The sequence below is a fragment of the Gossypium hirsutum genome, chromosome A06, assembly GCF_007990345.1.
Source record: "Gossypium hirsutum isolate 1008001.06 chromosome A06, Gossypium_hirsutum_v2.1, whole genome shotgun sequence".
In the NCBI taxonomy this organism is placed as follows: Eukaryota; Viridiplantae; Streptophyta; class Magnoliopsida; order Malvales; family Malvaceae; genus Gossypium; species Gossypium hirsutum.
In genome coordinates, this window is record NC_053429.1 from 81,402,658 (window position 1) to 81,423,538 (window position 20,881).

Sequence of the window (20,881 nt, forward strand, 5' to 3'; positions counted from 1 at the left end):
CAAGATGAAAGGGACGTATTGGTAAGTGTTGTGAAATGGGTACTTTGAACAGGTATGTACTTAACCCTCGGGTTTAAAATCGATATAACAACAATATGGTAAGATGATAAATGAAAATGTGATATGACTGTCTTGGTGATGATTATGCAAATGATGTTTTATGTTTGCTTATATGGTTATGTTACTTGCTATTTGCATGTGAACTTATTAAGCATTTATGCTTACTCCCTCCTTTTCATTCCTTGTAGTTTTGACAAGCCAGCTCGGAAATCGGGAACGGTCAGAGGCTCGCTCACACTATCCGTATACCATCTTGGCATAATGGCTTGTATATTTTAAGTATGGCATGTATAGCATTATAATCATTTTGTATATTTGGTCTTATGATATGGTTATTGAGTGGTATGGAAATGCTTGGTAATGATTAGCCATTGGAATGGCTAATCATGATCATATTTGGTGTTATGTATGTCAAATTGCTAGCTAATCCATGGAAACCATGAAATAGGTAAAATTTACCATAAAATAGATTCAGACAGCAGTAGTGACGTGAATTTTAAAAATCACTAAAATTAGTAGAAATGGAATTAAATAATGAATAAGTTATGGAATCGAAGCTTGATGAGTCTATTTTCATATGGAAGAAGCGAAACAGGTATATGAGCTATATTTTATGAGATGTTTAAATTTTTGTGAAACAGGGACAGAGCAATTTCTGGATCCCCTGTTCTGACTTTGGAAATTCACCATAAATTTTACAAAGATAATTAGAAGTCATAATTTATATTTACAGATTCCTTATTGAGTCTAATTTTATTATAGACAAACGCCATAGTCATTGAAGCTCTGTAAAAGGAGATATCTGATTCGTAATACATAGAGGTTAGAGTAGTCAAACCCTGAAACAGGGGAGAATTTAACTAATAAACTGTACTAATTGGCCTGACCAAAAATTCTATAAAAAAATTATTAGACAGATATATGAGTCTAGTTTCAGTAAAAATTTACGGAATTGAATTTTGAGTTTCGGAACTCGAGATATGATTTTTAAAGCTACTGTGATGCAGTTAGCCAGCTTGTCTGGAAATTTTAAAATGAATTGTATGAGCTGTTTAAGTAATGAATTAAGTCCGTTAACACCTCGTGTTCGAATCCGAAAACGGTCTCGGGTACGGAGCGTTACACCTTTTGTATGTGAAGGATATTTTTCAATACCAGGCCTACCAGGCCCCCCTCATGGAATTCTCTAAGCGAACCTTTTTATTATAAGATCGTATCATTCATTTTTGGTACATCTAACCATTACAGATAATCTTTACCTCTTCTCTTCAATCAAGTTCAGCTGATCATATCGGGATTGGATCCATTCTATTTCATCTAACTTCAACTCTGACTAAACTCGTAGAGAAGGAATCTCGACTTCAATGGGCAAAACTGCCTCCATTCCATAAACCAAAGAGAAAGGCGTTGCCTCGGTAGAGGTCCTAGTAGACGTTCGATAAGCATAGATGGCAAATGGTAACTTCTCATACCAATATTTATAAGTTTCAGTCATTTTCCCCACGATCTTCTTAATGTTCTTATTTCCTACCTCTACCCGCACCATTCATTTTTGGGGGATATGGTGATGAATTGTGGTGTTTGATCTTGAATTGACTACAGACCTCCACTATCGTGCTATTTTTTAAATTCAATGCGTTGTCAGATATAATCCTTTCTGGTATCCTATACCAGCAAATGATCTCTTTCTTCAAGAATTTTCTGACTGTCGACTTCGTGACATTGGCATAAGAAATGGCCTCTACCCACTTAGTGAAGTAGTTGATAACCACAAAGATAAATCAATGCCCATTGAAAGCTTTGGCGAGATTGGCCTAATGACATCCATGCCCCAGATAGAGAAAGGCCATGGAGAAGTCATGACATGAAGAGGTGAATGAGGCACATGAATTTTGTCTCTATAAATTTGGCACTTATGACATCTCTTGGCATAACTCATATAATCCCCTTCCATGGTGGACCAATAATATCAAAATCTCATGATTTTCCTGGCCATTGTAAAACCATTAGCATGTGTTTCGTAGACACTCTATGGACTTCTTCTAAGATTTTCTTAGCCTCAACAGCATCCACCCATCTTAGTAGTACCTGATCTTTTCTTCTTTTGTATAGGATCTTCCCAACTAAGACATAATCATTGGCCAGTCTACTTAACGTCCTTTTATCATTCTCGATTGCTTGATTAAGATATTCATGATTCTTTACATTTTACATTATATCGTGGTACCAAAGGTGATCATCATTTTCCTCTTCCTCGATGTTGTAACAATGAGCCGGAGCCTCATAAATACTCACTTGGATAGGTTGTACATCCTTTTGTTTGTTTATTTTGACCATGTGAGCTAAAGTAGCTAAGGCATCAGCCATCTGATTTTCATCCCACGGAAGGTAACAAAAGGTGATGTCATCAAAATCTTTAATTAACTCTGACCAACCTTCTATATTCGATCAACTTAGGATCTCTTACCTCTCATTCACCTTTGAGTTGATAGATCACTAGTGCAGAATCGTCATATACCTTTAGCACTTTGATCTTGCGTTCTATGGCTGCACGAATACACATGATGCATACTTCGTATTCTACCATATTGTTCGTGCAATCAAAGTCCAATTTACTAGTAAAGGGATAATGATCTCCATTTGGGGATACTAGGACTGCCCCAGTGTAACACCCCTAACCCTTATCCGTCACTAGAACAGGGTTTTGAAGCATTACTAGAATTTATAAATAATTTAACAGAAATTTTTCTTCATATAACATTCATACCTAAAATAAATCAAATTTAATTATAATGTCCCTTATGTGAGCCATCGAGGCCCAAAATATATAACGAGACTAAACTGGAAACTCAGAAAATTTTTCAAAAATATTTAAAAATTTTCAACACTGCAGGGGTCACATGTAACATCCCAAATTAGGGCTTAGTCAGAATAGAGGTTTTGAGACCACAAATCCAAGATAGAAATAATTATTTTATGATTATTATGAGGTCCATGATATATATGCATGCTTGTGTGAAAATTTCATGAAGAAATTTTATGCATAAAATGTCCAATTGAACTTTAGAGACCGAATTGAATAAGATGAAAAACTTGTGTTCTAGAAGCTTTTAGCATGAAATTTATTTAGTTTATAAATTAGAAGGTCCTAATTAGCAATTTGACCAGTTTTTATAATTTTGGACAAAAATGGACATGTATAGAAAAAATTTGAAAGAAAGGCCTTCAGGGCATTTTAGTCATTTGGTAATTAAAAGAATAAAAAGGGAAAAATCAAAGAAAAATTTTATCATCTTCTTCATGTGGCTGTTGAAAATTATAAGCACTCCATAGCTAGGGTTTTTGACATTTTCAAGCTCAATAGTAAGTGTTCCCTAGCTCGTTTTTCGTGTTCTTTACATTTTTGAAATCCTCGTAGCTTGATTTACCTATTTCCACCCTTATTTTGAAGTAGGGTTTTTGCTTAAAAATTTACCCATGGGTGACATGTATGTTCTTTGATGTTTAATGAAGGAATATGTGAGCTTGATGTGTGTTTAACATCTTTTACTAAGTGATTTTGTATGAAAAACACCTAAAAAGAACTAAATTGAAAAAGGTGTGAAATTGAGTGATAAAAATCTATTTTTGATGATTAATGTGGGCTACTATGAGTACAAGAAATATTTAGCTAGGCTTGGATAGTAAAGGAAATAAGTATGTTTCATTATACGAGCTTAGGGACTAATTTGCAATTTTGTAAAAGTTTCAGGGTAAAATTATAATTTTTTTGAATTGCGATTTATGGACTGGTTTGGGCAATGTGATAATTAAACAAGTGAAATTTTCTTTTATAGATCAAGATAAACAGAGTCTGGACCTAAACCGAGGGAAAAGTAAGGTTTTGGACTAAAACATAAAGTTAGCAATATTTTGGGACCAAGGTAAGTTGTGTGTAAGTAATTCAACAATTTCATTATAGTGTATTTAATACTTGATGTAATATGAAATATGTGTATATGTCCTTATGGAATTTGACTTGAAATGATTTAATAATAAATTGATGATAGCTTTGTATCTCGGAGATCCCGGGTAACCCTAAGGAATATTTAGGATTTGGATGTCATGACACCATTATTAACAAGATTCTGTATAAGACCATGTTTGGGACATGACATTGACATCAATACGCGATCTCGTGTAAGACTATATCAGGGATATGGCTTTGACATCGATAAGTGATTTCGTATAAGACCATGTCTGGGACATGGCATCGATATGAGGTTTCGTATAAGACCATGTCTAGGACATGGCGTCGGCACTGATTCAAGACTTTGTATAAGACCATATTCGGGATATGGCATCAATGTGTGGTCCAATGTAAGACCATGTCTGGGACATGGCTTTGGCACCCTATTTGGTGTATGAGAATCACGAACGTCCTTCCGTATTCCAAGTGGTTCAGCGGGCCATTCAAGATCAAGGTTAAGAGATGGAGAAATATGAATAAGCTATGAGTAGTACAGGTATGTATGTAAATCTCATGAGTATGGAATTTGATTCATGATGGAAAATTTAGCATGAGTAAGAAAGAGTAAGATAAGTTGTGAAGTTCAATGACATTTAATGTCAATTCTTATTATGTCCATTGTGTGTAAATTGATAATGTGGTGGTAATTAGTAGCATGTTTAACTCATGAAATTGTACGATTTATATTGTTTATTAGTCACATATAACTTACAAAGATTTATGCTTACCCTCTCTCTTTTCCCTTTTTCTTAGCATTGCCAAGCTAGCTCGAGGATCGTGGACGTCAGAGCTCAAGTCACACTATTAATAAATCTTTTGGGGTATATTTGGTTTAATACATTTAAGTATGGCATGTATAGGGGACTTGTTATTTTGTTATACCTGTCATATTGGTTGGCCAAAGTGATGGCCCATATTGGTATACTAATTCATTTTGTATATGGCCATGAAGTATGGCTTATATCGATTATTAGGTTGTAATCATAGATATTGATGCATGCATGAGATGTGTAGATGCCTTTAAGGTGTGATGAGTTGGTTGTTGACAATGAATGATAAAATATGGAATTTATGCTTGATGGATGATTGATGTCACTTGGTTATGTTATAGCATGGTTTAAAGTAAGGAGATGTTTTGAATGGTCCTAGTAAGTTATGGAGTCTCAAATATGTACAGTTTGGTATGTAATTGTCATGCATGAGTTAAATTATTTTAAGTAAACCATTTATGCCATAATATCCACCATTGAGAATGTGCATGTGATAGTGAGGATGACAAAAGGGCTTGGAATATATCCCCAAAGCTGTCCACACGGGTAGGCACATGGGCATGTGTCTAGGCTGTGTGTGACACACGGTCAGCCCCATGGGCTTGTTGTCTGGCCATGTGTCCCCTGCACCTTAGTTTTGTAAGTCAGTATACATGGTAGTAAACACACGGGCAGAGACATAGTCGTGTGTCTCAACCGTGTGGAAGATACGGCTTTAGGATAAGGGCGTGTGCCCATGCCGTGTGAAGTCTGCACCTTAAATGCAAAAATTAAATTTGCCACATGGCCTAGCACACGGGCATGTGACTTGGCCGTGTGACCTTTAATTGATGCTGACTCATAAACAGAGAGTTACACAGGTTGAGGACACGGGCGTGCCCTAGCCACATGGGCGTGTGAAATCCACACGGCTTACCCACACGGGCATGTGACTCTCCCAACTTGGAAAATTTTTCCTAAGTGTTGTAAAAGTTTTAGAAGCACTCAGTTGAGTCCTGAGCGACCCTTGAAGCATGTTAAAGGCCATGTAGGCTGTAGAAGGGACGTTGTGTTTATGTTTGAATGTTTTTAAGATCAGATGAAATTTGTATCGCTTGGTTTGTGTTAAAGTGTATGTCAAAGACCAGTAATACCTCGTACCTTGTCCCAGCGTAGGATACGGGTAAGGGGTGTTACATCACACAGTTATGTGGCCAAACCGTATGGTTCACACAATACTCATGAAGCTATATTAATCAATTCACAAGGGGAATAAATCCACAGCATTACTTATACATATTCTCCCAAGCTTAGTAAGATTTTAAATAATTTTAACTCTTCCGAGTTTCTTTATTTTCATTTGTATTTCTTTACTTTCCCCACTTATTCCAATGCATGACACACAAGTCATAAACATATCACCATTCGACCAATAGCTTGGCATTTGCCTAAGTATCAAGCAGCAACACTGGTTAGCATACTTGCACATATTACATACAAATTCAACATTGATAAACTTATTTTCTCGACATGTCACACTTGAGTTTAATACTCATCTTAACTTACATAATTTTCTTATATCATCATATCAAAGATAATCATATATGTACATGTCATGATACTTATCATTCACTTTAATAACATATATCATTCATTTCATTATATCAATATTTCATGTACCACAATTTCCGTGTATTTCATATATATTTATTCCGGTAATAGTTCATATCGAATTTAACATTACTCAAATTCCATGTACATATAATTTCCACACCACGTGTCCATATAACATGTACAAATCATTATATATATTTCAGGCATATATGGGTAATGATTCATTTCATGCTCGTATATTCTCATGTCAGGATTTTACCTGTTGAATTTATTTAAATATCAATGGGTACACTTATTTCAGATCAATACTAATAATAACTATAAGTATTTCAATATTAATTTCATGTCTCACTTACCAATCTTTGTCAAATTAGAGAACGTCTTACAGATTTGAGCATGTCGTTTTCTTTATGCCACAATCCACTTTGATCTTGCACATATATTGCCATGGCCCTGCCATGGTCTTTACACTTTATCACAATGCCATAGCCCAACTATGGTCTTTACACTTTATCACAATGCCATAGCCTAGCTATGGTCTTACACTTTAATTATGATGCCATAGCCTAGCTATGGTCTTACACGTAAATAGATATATTGCCATGGTCCAACCATGGTCTTACGTTCACAATTGTCATAACCCAGTTATGGTCTTTTTACTAAAATGCCATAACCCAGCCATGATCTTACATTCACACTTTGCCATGGTCCAACCAACCATGGTCTTATCCGTCAATTCATCACTAATCACTGAAAGGTCGTACTCAATCCAACGTTCTGCTCAATTTGAACCCTTACTTCAATTTTCATATTATCACATTAATCATACTTCCAAAAATATGAAATAGTACATTATATGATTTCAATTTTTTAATGTTTAATCATAAAATTTCAATCATATGAACTTACCTGGCTAAATTGCAAAAATACCAAGATTTAGGGGAATTTTTCATTTTGCCCGATTTTTCACCTGATCTTGATCTAAATTAATAATTTCATTCAATTTATTAATTTACACAATAAAACAATTCATTTCCTTCAATTTGGTCATTTTTGACATTTTTACAAAATTGCCCCTAAAATTTTACTTTTATTCAATTTAGTTCCTCAGCCTAAAACATACAAATTAGCTATTTTTAAGGTAAACCCATACTAGCTAAATATTCATATATATTTTCCTGCTCCTCCTCTCCATTCCACATCCTTAATCTATACATAATTCCACTATTTACTTATATGTTCATATCAAGCTGTCCATTTGAGTCATAGTCACTAAATTATTTATATCTTGAGCTAAAGAATTCTAAATTAAGATACGTTTGATGTTTTTGAAACTAGACTCAGATATATTTCTACCATAAAAATTTTATAATTTATAATTTAGCCAATAAGTACAGTAAAATCTTCAAATTTGACTCTGTTTTGCTATTTGACAACTTTGACCTTTCTTTACTAAAAATTAATTATATCTTAGTATGGGATTCATATGATGTTCCTATTTTTTTCTATTGAAAATAGACTCATTAAGAATTTAAACATAGAAATTTAAAACCTTAAGTATTTTTATACAATTTTTAATGATTTTCCAAAGTCAGAATAGGGGAACCCGAATTCATTCTGACCTTATCTCACAAAATTTATTATATCTCATAATTTACAATTCCATTGCTTACACTGTTTCTTCTATGAAAAACTAGGCTCAATAAAATTTAATTTTATATTTTATTCAACTCTAATTCAATTTCCAAAATTTTTGGTGATTTTTTAAAGTTAGACTACTGTTGCTGTCCAAAACTGTTTTAGTGCAAAATGTTGATTACTAAGTTTATAACACCCTTATTCCCTTTCTCTATAATATTTCCCATCACTTTCTCTTATTTCTGTTCACTAACATATCAAGAACATAGAACCTTATACAAGAAAACTCTACTATAACATCAGTTTCATGCTTTTTCAATAATAGCAAACTTAAAAATATATTGAAATCTTGATGTTCTTACCTTATTCTATTGATTTCAATCTTTAACTTGATTTTATCTCTCTTCCATCTTCTATTTCCTGAATCTAACTTGATATTCTAGCTCCCCATGATCTTCTTAATATCTTTCTCTCTTGGTAACCATGGAAATTCCTTTGATTTCTAGGTGAAAATGATGAATTTTTGGTAAAAAGACCAAATTGTAAAGAAAACAAAACTTTCTTTCTTTCTCTCTCCTTCTCACGTTAATGCATGGGAAAGATGATGAAAATTCTTCATCTTTCCTTCCTTATATACTAAATAAATAAGAAAATAATAAGAAAATATCTTATTAAAATATTAATAATCAATATTTATCTAATTAAAAAATTAATAAATATCATCAACATCATCATTGCTAGAGGTGTGCATGGGTCGGGCTACCCGGCCCGGCCCGAAGGCCCGCCCAAAATGTGGGAGGGTTTGGGCAAAAATATAAGCCCGAAAAATGAGCTTGGACAAAAAATAAGGCCCGTTTAAAAAATGGGCCGGGCCTCGAGTAAGGTATTTTTAGCCCAAGCCCGGCCCGGCCCAGCTCAAATCACTAAAGGACAAAAAAATTTGCATATATTTTTTTTTATTTTTGAATGTTGTTTTCTTGTTGTTTTCTCCCTATTTTTCTACCATTTTACTATTATGTTGCTATTATTTTGTTGTTATTGTTTGAATATTGTATAAAATTTATTTTATTGTTAATTTTCTTATTATTTTAAAGGCATTTGTTAATTTTTTTATTATTTTAGAAGCATTTTCTTGTTAAGTTGCATTTATCTTAGTGTTATTTAAGTCTACATATTTTTTAAAATTTATTTTTAATTTGTTGGGAAATATTTATTTTGATATTTTTTGTATTTTTGATGTATTATATATATTTAAAAATAATATAAAAAATTAATACGGGCGGGCTGGGCCGGGCCCGGGTTTTAGTATTTTTATCCAGGTCGGGCTTGGACAAAATTTTAGGCCCATTTTTTGGGCTCGGCCCGAACTCGACTCGGCCCGGCCCATGAACACCTCTAATCATTGCCTTATAGATTTCTCTCTCCTTCTAATTGACCATTTTGCCCTTGATGATCTTTTAAAATCCATCATTGAATTATCATTTAATTTGGTAAAATTGTAATTTAGTCCCTTATAATTCTTCACCTATTCAATTTGGTCTTAATTCATCCATTTACCTTAGTTTCTATATCATTCCACCCTTAAATTATTTGCACTATTGGTCCTTCAACCTTTTCATATTTACACTTTAACCCCTCAAGTTTTGAGTATTTACTCTTAGGAACAAACTTTTCTCACTTTTACCATTTAGTCCTTTCTTGAATTAATATATCATAATATACTTTCCAATGTTGTCATAACTCTAAAATTTCCCTTTTTGTTGCTTTATTTCCTTATTTTACTATATCAAAGATAATATCTTACTGTAAAAATTTTCGGGGTATTACACTCAATTCCATTACCCATAGCGTTTGACGTTTCATCAAAATTTAGTTTCTAAGGATGTCCTTCTTGAGCATATTCTTCAGCGGCTGCAACATGCATCAGATCTTCATTCGAGAAATCAAAGTTTAGAGGCTCGTAATCTTCTAGAGCTCTACTAGCTAAAAAATATGCTATTGCACTCCCTTTTATTGCCTTCTGGTTCACATAGATTATATCAAATTTGGAAAGTAGAATTTTCCTTCAGGCCATTCTTCCATTCAGAGCAGTTGACTCCATCATGTACTTTAGAGGATCTATTTTTGAGATGAGCCAAGTTGTGTGGTACAGCATGTACTGTCTCAGTCTCTTGGTTGTCCAGATCAAGGCGCAACACAACTTCTTAATTGGAAAATATTTTGTCTCACATTCAGTGAATTTCTTATTGAGGTAGTATACTGCCCTTTCTTTTCTTCCTGCTTATCGTGTTGGCCAAGCACACATCCCTTAGAATTCCTGAATACTGCTAAGTACAATATCAGTGACTTATCTCGACTAGGTGGCATTAGTACTGGAGCATTTGACAAGTAATATTTGACCTTGTCAAAAGTTTTCTGGCATTCTTCATCCCATAGACCTTGTCAAAAGTTTTATGGCATTGTTCATCCCATACACTTGGATTATGTTTCTTAAGAGATAGAATATGGGGTTGCATTTCTCAGTTAGTTGTGAATGAACCGGGTGATGTAATTTAGTCTCCCTAGGAAACCTCAGACCTCCTTTTGAATGCACGGTGGAGGCAACTCTTGTATAGGCTTAACTTTGTCTGGGTCGATTTTGATTCCCTTTTCACTAACTACAAATCCTAGCAATTTTCCCGACCTAGCCCCAAAGGTATATTTTGCTGGATTAAGCTTTAGCTGGAATTTTCTCAACTTAAAGAACAATTTCCTTAGGACTTGTACAAGCTCTTTTTCTATTCGGGATTTTGCGATCATATCGTCAATATAAACCTCTATTTCTTTATGCATTATATCATGAAACAGGGTTATCATGGGTCTTTGATACGCTGTTCCTCTATTTTTCAGTCCGAATGACATCACTTTATAGAAAAATGTTCCCTACATGGTTACAAATGTGGTCTCTTTTCCATGTCCTCAAGATACATCTTTATCTAGTTGTAACCGAAGAAACCATCCATAAAGGAGAACAATGAATAGCATGCCGTGTTGTCCACTAAGGTGTCGATGTGAGGTAATGGAAAATTATCCTTTGAGCTGGCTTTGTTTAAATCCCTATAGTCTACACACATTCATACTTTTCCATCTTTTTTAGGGACGGGGACTATATTAGCTAACCCATCTAAGTATTTAACCACTTTTAGGAAACCAATGTCAAATTGCTTCTTGACATCTTCTTTTATTTTTTACAGGACATAGAGCCTCATCCTTAGGAATTTCTATTGAACTGGCTTGCATTCTTCCTTTATGGGAAGCTGGTGTACCACGATATCAGTACTTAGCCCGGGCATGTCTTGATACGATCATGAGAAGACATTTTTAAATTCTTGGAGTAATTTAATGAGGTCTCGCTTTGTCTCTGCGATGATGCAAGCTCTGATCTTCACCTCTTTCTTTTCTTCTCCATCTCCTAATTTCACAATTTCTACTAACTCTTTGTAAGGTAGAATCTGTTTCTCCTATTGTTCTACCTTCCTTAACAAATCAGGAGATAGGTTACAATCTTGATCATCTTCAAAGTCCTGAGGTTCCTCCAGACACATATTTTTCTCAAAAGGAGATTCTGAGTCAGTAGCAATGCCGCTCATATTACTGATATCTGGAGACCTATTATAAGAACGAAGAAAGACCCAAAGAACAAATGAATCTAAGAATAACTATCTCTGTGGTATGAGAATGAATGAAATGGAAAGAACAAAAGAATGTTTGCCAAAATGAGACAAAGATGTATTTTATTGAAATAAAAATAATGGACGAATGCCTTTTTCACAAAAAGATTCTTATTGCTCCCAGGTCTAGAACAATAAGTGTGTTTTGAACATTACTCTAAATTAGTTCTAAAAATTACAGGGATCTCTTTCGCAGTCCAATTGTTCAGAACACTTCCTGGGATATAAGGATGAATACCTGACAGGTTTTCCCCAATTCCTTCTTCGGATATGGCATTGATACTCAAGTTTCCCAACATTCCTTTCGGGCTTTCTTTTTCTGCCATTATTCGTTTAGGATAAATGGTTTCTCCTGACACGAACGTTTTGGATATATGGAGAAAGGACATCGATTCCCATTTGACCCCTTCCCAACTCAGTCGTGCTCTTCTTTCTTTCTTGTCTCTTTTTTATCTCCTTCTTGTTTTGCTTCGCATTTGGCTTGTACCCTAAACCAAAACGATATTGTGTGTCTATCAGCATGGGTGCCTCTACCCTTCCTTGTAGGTATTTTTTGAGTCCCTTCCCAAGTAAGGCTCATTTCTTAACCTTCAACTGCATGCCCATCCTCTTAGTTTTGGATATTTTGGGCACTGCGATTGATAAACCGTAATTTATACATATTTTTATCCCATGCTTAGCACATTTATGGATGATTTCTCCTTAGATTTGGTGAATTCGATGCTTCTAATCCTTTAAGTTCATGTTTTATACTTAGGTGAGCACAGGAGAGTAAAAGGAACGAGAAACGGGCCGAAAATGGAGAAAATGGGCCAACATGAGAAATCAACACAGCCTAGACTTCTTCACACGAGTAGGGTACACGGCCGTGTCCACTTGGTAGAATAGAAGCATGACTTACACTGGTAGACCACACGCCCGTGCCTATTTAACAGCCTTGATCATGGTCTGAAGCAATCGCACACGGGCGTGTCACACGGGCGTGTCCCTGTCGAGCCCAAGTATAGTCCTATTCGGAAAAGGCCACTCTTGAGGGCTTTTAGGCATTCTAAAGCCTATTTAAACACCTGAAGAGGCACCTAGAAAAAACACACGGAGTAGGAGGCAAGAAATTACTCAAGGAAAGCCAATTGATCCATTTCAGAAGCCGGATTCATCGTCAAGACTGAAGATCTCCCTTCAATTTCCTTCAGGAGTTTTGGGTTTTCTTTATGTTTTGTTATCTTTATTCTGTTGAGATGTTTTCTTTCATAATTATGAACTAAACCCCCTAAATACCTAAGGGAAATGAAACCTAAGACAGATCTTGTTATTATTATCTGAATTATATGATAAATATTTGACTTGTTCTTAATTATGTGTTCTTAATTCTTGTTTTAATATTCCAGGATATTGATTCAAGTTAATGCGCTTATTCAGAGGAGCAAAAGTCTCTGTCTAAGAGTAAATTTGTCGTAATTAAGCGGAGTTGATTGCACGGCTAGAGATAGGGTGACAAGATTTTACCGGATTAGGGTGAAACCTAATAAGGGAGTCCGTAGATCTAGTTAATGCAACACTAGGGTGTTAATTAGAAAGAGATTTCAATTAATCAACCTAGGGTTAGACGTTATTAGTTGCGAGAGATAATAATATAACTTAAGGATTTCTACGGATCAAGTCAAATGAATAAATCGTCTGATTTAAAGTTAAATAACAAGTGAAGTCTAGATGGATTTTTCCTTGGGTATTATCTTAATCAATCGAGTTCTCCCAAAAGCTTTTCCCCAATTTTCTCTCTGTGCACTATTAGTTTCGTTAATTAGTTTAGATAAACAAACCCCTTAATTTTTAGGCTAGATAATGAAAAGAAAGTAATTACTAGTACTCTTGGTTCCTTTGGGTTCAACAATCCGGTATTGCTAAAGCTACACTGTTGTTCGATAGGCACACTTGCCTTCATTGTGATAATAGTTAGTTTCAAGAACAATTAATTATAAATTTTTAAAACCTGTCACGAATATCATGTATCAAGTTTTTGGTGTCGTTGTCGGGGAACTAAGATATTAGGAACACTCGATTTTTATTACTTTAGTCATTTTTACTTTTATTGCAATTTATTTTTTTAGTTTAATTTCACTTTTCTAACTTTTTTTTTATTTTTCTTCTGGCAGGTTTTTTCTAGTTTATGACCAGAAAAAACTCGTCAGGACCATTACTTTTCGACAGTGAGATCGATTGCACAGTTTGCAGAAATCGAAGAGAAATAAGGTGAAGCTTAAGATACATAGAGAAAGAGCAAGAGGACGATATTCACACCACAACTGAGGAGATGGCTGAAAAGTAGGAGAATCTGCTACCTCCTGCGATTATTGCTAATCAGAATCCTGCTCCGCGTACTATGTATGATTATGCTAAACCTTCTTTAATAGGAATTGAATCAAGCATAGTTAGGCCTGCTGTTGCTGCAAATAATTTTAAACTAAAACCTAACACAATTCAAATGATACAACAATTTGTTCAGTTTGATGGTTTGTAGGACGAGGATCCCAACACTCACTTGGCAAATTTTCTACAACCTTGTGACACTTTTAAAATTAATGGCATTTCTGATGATGACATTCGCCTTTGGTTATTCCCTTTTTCATTGAGGAACAAAGCTAAACAGTGGTTTAACTCGTTACCACGAGGGACAATCACTACTTGGGAACAAATGACTGAAAAGTTTTTATTAAAATATTTTTCGCTGGCTAAAACGGCTAAATTGCATAATGATATCTCTTCGTTTGTGCAGATGGATTTAGAAACACTCTATGATGCATGGGAGAGATACAAAGACCTTTTGAGAATATGCCCTCACCATGGGTTACCACTTTGGCTACAGGTTCAAACGTTTCACAATGGCCTAAATCCTTCGACTAGACAGATGATTGACGCAGTTGCTGGCAGAACTATCAATAATAAGACACCTGAGGATGCTTATGAATTTATAGAAGAGATGTCACTGAATAATTATCAGTGCCAAGTCATAAGGACAAAGCCAACGAAAGCAGTCGACATTTTTGACGTCGATTCGGTCACCATGCTCTCTAATCAGGTAGAACTTTTGGATAGAAAAATTGACAGTTTTCTTGGTTCTTCACAAGTTCATCCAGTAATGCAATGCAATGCAAGTGGAGGAGGGACGAGCAATTTAGAATACCCAGCTTATAGCCACATCATGGAAAACGAGCAATTAAATTATATGGGTAATAATCCTTAACCTCAAAATAATCTTTATAATAACACTTACAATGCAGGTTGGAAGAACCATCCAAATTTTTCATGGGGAGATCAAGGAAATCAGAGACCACAACATCCTCCAGGCTTCCAACAACAACTTTACCAGCAATAGCAAAAGCCGAACCTTGAAGAGATGATGTCAAAATTTATTTTAGTTGCGAAAACCCATTTTCAGAACACTGAAATTACACTTAAAAATCAGCAAGCGTCGATCCAAGGACTTGAAAATCAAATTGGGTAGCTGGTTAAGATGATTTCAGAAAGACCACTAGGAGGTTTGCCTAGTAACACCGAACCCAATCCAAAAAAGCATGTGAAAGCAGTTACACTAAGGAGTGGGAAAGTATTAGCTGAATCCGAAAAAAAGCCACCACAAGAAGCTAAAAGAGACAAACGAGAGGAAGAAAAACCCGAAAACAATGACAATCCAATGCCAAAGGAAAATAAACCACCAATCTCATATCCAGCAAAGTTGAAGAAAGACCGCATGGATGCACAATTAGGTAAATTTCTTGAACTTTTTAAACAACTACATATTAACATACCTTTTATTGAAGCTATATCGCAGATGCCTACATATGCAAAATGTTTAAAGGAGCTTTTAACAAACAAAAGGAAGTTTGAAGACTTATCTATGATGGAACTTAATAAGGAGTGCTCAGCCATACTCCAAAATAAACTGCCAACTAAACTGAAAGACCTGGGAAGCGTTACTATTCCCTGCTTAATTGGTAGTTTGAATGTTGATAAGGCACTAGCTGATTTAGGCGCTAGCGTTAATTTGATGTCATATAAAATGTTTAAACAACTTGGTCTTGGGGAACCTAAACCCACTAGGATGAGTATTCAATTAGCTAATAGATCTGTTAAATATCCTAGGGGAATTATAGAGGATGTACTTGGAAAAGGAGATAAATTTATATTCCTTGTTGATTTTGTTGTACTTGACATGGATGGGGATGTTGAAGTGCCTTTAATCTTAGGTCGTCCATTTTTAGCCACTGTTAGGGCTGTTATTGATATGGGTGATGGTAAATTGGTACTCAGAGTAGGTGACGATGAGATTATCTTTAAAATTTATGATGCCATGAAATATTTTAGGGAACAGGATGACTCATGTTATTTTATTGACTCTATTGATCATGCTATTAAAAATTCTTTTCAAGAAATCATACATAAGGACACATTGGAACCGTGTCTTGCCCAAGGAGAGGAGGGAGGTGATAATTCTGAGATAGGAACTAAATTAAATCCCAATGAACCCTCCTCAAGACCAGTAGAATATGAGGGTATTAAGGTAAACGATGAACTTATGCAAAAACCCTTTATTGAAGAACCTCCCAAACTGGAACTTAAACAATTGTCGAATCACTTGGAATATGAATTCCTTGGAAATAACTCTACATTACCGGTAATTATTGCGTCTAGTTTGCAACCCAAAGAGAAAGAGGAATTACTCCAAGTCTTAAGAGAGCATAAAAGGGCCATAGCTTGGAAATTTTCTGACATTAAAGGGATCAGTCCTTCTTTTTGCACCCACAAAATTTTAATGGAAGACGAATATAAGCCATGCGTGCAAGCCCAAAGACGACTGAACCCCAACATAAAGGAAGTTGTTAAAACTGAGGTAATTAAACTCCTAGATACTGGAATTATTTATCCTATTTCTGACAGTTCTTAGGTAAGTCCAGTGCAGGTTGTACCTAAGAAAGGAGGCATGACGGTTGTAGCCAATGAGAAAAATGAATTTAATCCTAACAGGGACAGTCACAGGTTGGAGAGTTTGCATTGATTATAGGAAACTAAATGATGCCACGAGAAAAGATCACTTCCCTATTGCATTCATTGACCAAATGTTGGAAAGATTGTCAGCACACATGTACTACTGTTTTTTAGACGGACTCTCTGACTATTTTCAAATCCTAATAGCTCCTGAAGATCAAGAAAAGATGACATTTACATGTCCATACAGTACGTTTTCTTATCGTAGAATGTCTTTTGGATTATGTAATGCTCCTGCTACTCTCCAGCGTTGCATGATGGCCATTTTTGACGAACTCGTAGAAGACATAATGGAGGTATTTATGGATGATTTCTCAGTTTTCGGTAATTCTTTCCATCTTTGCCTTAAAAATTTAAAACGAGTCTTAATAAGATGTGAGGAAACAAATCTTGTACTTAACTGGGAAAAATGTCATTTTACGGTTCAAGAAGGTATTTTGTTAGGACATAAAATTTCTAGTAAAGGGATTGAGGTTGATAAATCTAAAATTGAAGCCATTGAGAAAGTACCTCCTCCTAATTCGGTTAAGGCTATTAGAAGATTTTTAGGACATGCTGGGTTTTATAGAAGATTCATTAAAGACTTTTCTAAAATAGCTAAGCCTTTGACTAAATTACTAGAAAAAGATGTGTCTTTTAATTTCGATCAGGAATGTTTAGAAGCATTTAATACTTTATAGGATAGATTGACTAAAGCTCCAATTATAATTACACCTAAATGGAATTCACCTTTTGAACTAATGTGCAATGCAAGTGATTTTGCAATAGGTGTAGTTTTGGGATAGCGAAGAGATAAGCATTTTCAACCTATCTATTATGCTAGCAAAACTTTGACAGCTGATAAACCGTAAATTATACATATTTTTACCCCATGTTTAATGCATTTCATAGATGATTTCTCATTAGAATTGGTGAATTCGATGCTCCTAATGCTTTAATTTCATGTTTTGTACTCAGGAGAGCACCAAGAGTCAAAAGAAGCAAAAAACGAGCCAAAAAGGGACAAAATAGACCAAATCGAGAAGATGACATGGCCTAAGCCTTGCCACACGGGCAGCTCACACGCCCGTGTCTTTCGAGGGTGTCGACCAAGGCTTTCACGATTCACACGGCCTGGCCATTGACCCACACGGCCGTGTGCAATTTAACGGATCGAACACGACCTGGCAATCACGTCACAGGTCGTGTCACACAAGCGTGTCCCTGCTGAGCCCACGGTAAGTCCAATTCGAAAAAGACCACTTTGGAGGGTTTCTAGGCATTCCAAAGCCTATAAATACGAACTAGAGGAGGAGAAAAGGGGAGACAGAGAAGAAGGGTAAGGAATTACCCCAAGGAAGCCGATTGATCCATCTCAGAAGCCGAATTTATTATCAAGACTGAAGATCTCTCTTCAATTCCCCTTTAGGAGTTTTGGGTTTTCTTTATGTTTTGTATTTTTTATTCTTCTGAGATGTTTTCTTATTTATTTATGAACTAAATCCCCTAAATACCTAAGGGGAATGAAACCTAAGACGAATCTTGTTATTATTTTTTGAATCGTATGATAAATATTTAACTTGATCTTAATCATGTGTTCTTAATTCTTGTTTTGATATCCCAGGATACTGATTCAAGACACGCTCTTATTCAGAGGAGAAATAAACCCTGTCTAAGAGTACATTTGCCATAATTAAATGGAGTTGATTGCGCGCCTAGAAATAGGGTGACAAGATTTTACCGGATTAGGGTGAAACCTAATAAGAGGATCCATAGATCGAGTTAATGCAACCCTAGAGTGTTAATTAGAGAAAAGTCTCGGTTATTCAATCTAGGGATTAGACGTTATTAGTCTTGAATAGGGATAATAACATAACTTAGGGATCTCTACGGAACAAGTTGAATGAATAAATCGTTCGATTCGGAGCCAGAATAACAAGTAAAGTCTAGGTGGATTTTTCCTTAGGTATTGTCTCAAGTCAATCAATTTTCCCAAAAGAAATTCCCCAATTCTTTTCTCTGTGCGTTTTTAGTTTAAATAATTAGTTAATTAAAACGAACCCCTTTTATTCTTAGGCTAGATAATAAAAAGATAGTTATTACTAGTACTTTTGGTTCCCTTAGGTACGATATCCCGGTCTTGCCGTTACTATACTATTGCTCGATAGGTGCGCTTGCCTTTTCATCGTGATAATAGTTAGTCTAGGTTTGATCTCCATTATAAATATTTATTACTTGTTACGAATCACGCGATCAAGTTTTTGGCGCCGTTGCCGTGGAACTGAAATATTAGGAACACTAAATTTTTATTACTTTAGCCATTTACTTTTCTTGTAATTTTATTTTATTTTAGCATTTATTAATTTACTTTTTCTCTCTCTTGGCAGGTTTTTATAGTTTATAACTAGAAGAAACCCATCAGGACCATTACTTTTTGACGAAAAAATCGATCGCACAGTTCGTAGAAATCAAAGAGAAATAAGGCGTAGTTTACGCTACACGGAGAACGAGCGAGAAGACGATACTCAAACCCTAACCGAAGAGATGGCTGAAAATCCAGGCGATCAGCTGCCTCCTGCAATTGCAGCTAATCAAAATCCTGCTCCACATACTATGTATGACTATGCTAAACCTTTTTTAATAGGAATTGAGTCTAGTATAGTTAGACCTGCTATTGCTGCGAACAATTCTGAACTAAAACCTAACACAATTCAGATGATACAGCAGTTTGTTCAGTTTGATAGTTTGCAGGATGAGGATCCCAAGATGCACTTGGTGAATTTTCTTGAATTTTGCGATACATTCAAAATCAATGGCATTTCTGACGATGCCATTCGTCTTTGGTTATTTCCCTTTTCACTAAGAAACAAAGCTAAACAGTGGTTGAACTCGTTACCACGAGGTTCTATCACTACTTGGGAACAAATGACCGAGAAATTTTTACTAAACTATTTTCCGCCAGCTAAAATGACTAAATTACGTAATGATATCTCTTCTTTTGTAGAGATGGATTTAGAAACAATTTACAATGCATGGAAGAGATACAAGGACTTACTGAGAAGGTGCCCTCACCATGGGTTACTGCTTTGGCTGTAAGTTCAAACGTTCTACAATGGTGTGAATCCCTAAACAAAACAAATGATTGACGCAGCTACTGACAGAACCATCAATAATAAAACACTGAAAGATGCCTATGAATTCATAAGGAGATGTCACTGAACAACTATCAGTTGCAAGTTATGAGGACAAAGCCAACGAAAATAGCCGGCGTCTATAACATCGATTCAGTCACCATACTCTCTAATCAGGTAGAAGTTTTTAATAAAAAGATTGATAGTTTTCTTGGTTCTACGTAGGTACATCTAGTAATGAGGTGTGACTCAAGCGGATGAGGTGTGCATACAGAATACCAATCCTTCAATCCTACAACTGAAGAAGAACAAGTCAACTATATGGGTAACAATAACTTTAGATCTCAAAATAACCCATACAGTAATACTTATAATACAGGTTGGAGGAACCACCCAAATTTCTCCTGGGGTGGTCAAGGAAATCAAAAGCCACAAAATCCTCAGGGTTTTCAACAGCCACCTTATCAACAGGAGAAGAAACCAAAGCTTTAAGAGATGCTTTTTAAATTCATCTCGGTGTCAGAAACCCGTTTCCAAAATATCGAGACAGCACTTAAGAATCAACAAGCATCGATCCAAGGACTCGAAACTCAGATAAGCCAGCTGTCTAAATTAATCTCGAAAAGACCACCAGAAAATTTATTTAGTAATACCAAATCCAGAGAGCATGTCAAAACAGCGGAATCTGAAAAAAAGTTAGCACAAGAAGCCATGGAAAGTGAAAGGAAGGAAGAAAAACTTGAAAATAATGACAAACCAGTACCAAAGGAATATTCACCACCGGTTCCATAACCATCAAAATTAAAAAAAAGATCGTATTGATGCACAATTCGGTAAGTTTCTTGAACTTTTTAAGCAATTACATATCAATTTACCTTTTGTTGAAGCTATCTCGTAGACGCCGATATATGTAAAATTTTTGAAGGAGTTTTTAACAAATAAAAGGAA

At 35.3% G+C, this 20,881-nt stretch overlaps 2 non-coding genes across 2 annotated transcripts; both read right to left on the reverse strand.

The window, feature by feature from the left end:
• Positions 1–14,521: 14,521 nt before the first annotated feature.
• On the reverse strand, positions 14,522–14,627 carry LOC121231501 (small nucleolar RNA R71). The gene has a single exon (XR_005929559.1). It is a non-coding gene; the product is annotated as a small nucleolar RNA R71 (small nucleolar RNA).
• Positions 14,628–19,775: 5,148 nt separating this feature from the next.
• Positions 19,776–19,882, reverse strand: LOC121231162 (small nucleolar RNA R71). The gene has a single exon (XR_005929229.1). It is a non-coding gene; the product is annotated as a small nucleolar RNA R71 (small nucleolar RNA).
• Positions 19,883–20,881: the final 999 nt, after the last annotated feature.